Genomic DNA, 2,412 nt, shown 5'->3' with positions numbered 1-2,412 from the left:
GACTGGCTAAAGCAAAATCTGGGTCGTTCATTGTTTGATCTTGAACCTTAACTCTGATCCGCTGCAATTCAGGATCCAAAGGTTGTTTCATTATTACCTCTTGCCTAATAGCCGGATGCACCTGTAGAGCCATCAAGGATACAGTCAATCATTTAAAGTTTTCTGGTTGACGTTCAAACTCTAAGGTTGCTCCTTCATATAAGAGAGCTTCATCTATTAGTGTCGCCTCCTGCATAAGTGGCGGGCTGACTGCTAAGCATGAGAGTGACACAGTCTGTGCCTTCTGACTCAACGCATTTTCCACTACATTCGCCTTGCCGGGATGATACTGAATGTCGCAGTCATAATCCTTCCTGAGCTCAAGCCATCTCCTCTACCTCATGTTCAAATCCTTCTGGGTGAAAAAGTACTTAAGGCTTTTGTGATCACTGTATATCTCACACTTCTCCCCATACAAGTCATGTCGCCAAATCTTAAGGGCAAAAATGACTGCGGCTAGTTCCAAATTATGAGTGGGGTAGTTCTTTTCATACTCCTTTAGTTGTCAGGATGCATACGCTATTACCTTACCGCGTTGCATGAGAACACAACCCAAACCAACTTTGGAAGCATCAGTGTAGACTGTCATTCCACCTGTGCCTTCAGGGATGGTCAACACAGGGGCCGACACCAACCTCTTCTTCAATTCCTGGAAACTCTTCTCACATTCCTTTACCCAGTCGAATTTCACACCCTTTTTGGTTAATTTAGTCATTGGCGCTGAGATTCGGGCAAAATTCTCAATGAAACGCTGGTAGTATCCAGCCAAACCCAAGAAGCTCCTAATTTCTGTGACATTCTTAGGGCTTTCCCATTCTACTACTGCTTTCACCTTATCAGGATCCACCTCGATTCCGGCCTTAGACACTACGTGCCCCAGGAATCCAACTTGCTCAAGCCAGAATTCACATTTGCTGTAATTGGCAAACAACTGTTGTTCTCTCAACCTCTATAACACCATTCTCAAGTGTTGAGTGTGCTCCTCTTCGATCTTCGAGTAGATCAAGATGTCATCAATAAAAATAATTACCCATTTATCAAGTACATCCTGAAATACTCGATTCATTAAATCCATGAATGCTGTCGTTGCATTGGTTAACCCAAAAGATAACACTAGGAACTCATAGTGACCATACCGAGTCCTAAATGCTGTCTTGGGTATGTCATTGCTCTTTATATTGAGCTGATAATAGCCTGATCTAAGGTCTATCTTTGAAAATACCCTTGCACCCTGCAGTTGGTCAAATAAATCATCAATGCGTGGCAATGGATACCGGTTCTTAATGGTAAGCTTATTTAATTCCCGATAATCAATGCACATACGCAAACTGCCATCCTTCTTCTTGACAAACAATACTGAGGCACCCCAGGGTGAAACACTTAGGCGAATAAATCCCTTTTCCAATAATTCCTGCAACTGCATCTGCAACTCCTTCAATTCAGCTGGTGCCATCCTATACAGAGCCTTAGATACTGGAGCTGCTCCAGGAGTCAAATCTATGGCAAACTCCAACTCTCTATCTGGTGGTAAGTGCATCAGATCATTTAGGAAGACGTCGGGAAACTCTTTAACCACCATTACCTCTTCTAGAGGTGTAATCCTTGCATCAACGTCAAGTACCGATGCTAGGTAGCCCTGACATCCACTTTCCAACAATTTTACCGCTTGAAGGGCGGAAACAAGGACCTTTCTCACCCATTTCATTTTATCTGCTCGGTATACCAATTCTCTTCCTTCGTCATCTGTCACCCTAATCAGCTTTTCAGCACACATCACATTAGCTCGATGAGCCGACAACCAATCCATGCCCAGTATAACATCAAAATTCTGTATATTGAACTTAATAAGTTGTGCATCAAAGTTCTTCCCACTAATTTTCACTGGGCACGGCCCATACACCTCCTTTAACTGAGTAACTTTACCAGTAGACATACTAACAATCATTCCATGATCTAGGATCCTGGGTGGCATCCCAAGTTTCTTGACAAATCTCTTAAATGCGAATGAATGTGTAGCTCCTGAATCGAATAAAACATAGGCTGGTATGCCTGATATAGGTAGGACACCTAGTGTAACAATGCATATAATTTCGTCAGGTCATCAATATTTAACATAAGGAAATTCTTAATTTAAAATGTACCTGCTACTACTTCTGTACTGGCCTCAGCTTCCTCAGCTGATAGAGTATACGTCCTTCCCTGCGGTTGATTTCCCCGAGTTAAGGGAGGTCGGTACACCGCGGGCTGACTGGAGGGCAAGGTTGGTCTGACCCGACAGTATTTTGTATAGTGCCCATAAGAATGGCAGTTAAAGCAACGGATCTGAGATGTCGGAACTGGGGTGGGGCCCCTCTGCACTTGACCAGTTGAAGA

This window comes from Macadamia integrifolia, chromosome 4, assembly GCF_013358625.1.
Source record: "Macadamia integrifolia cultivar HAES 741 chromosome 4, SCU_Mint_v3, whole genome shotgun sequence".
In the NCBI taxonomy this organism is placed as follows: Eukaryota; Viridiplantae; Streptophyta; class Magnoliopsida; order Proteales; family Proteaceae; genus Macadamia; species Macadamia integrifolia.
The sequence above is the reverse complement of the archived record's forward strand: the minus strand, read 5'-3'. Positions refer to the sequence as shown.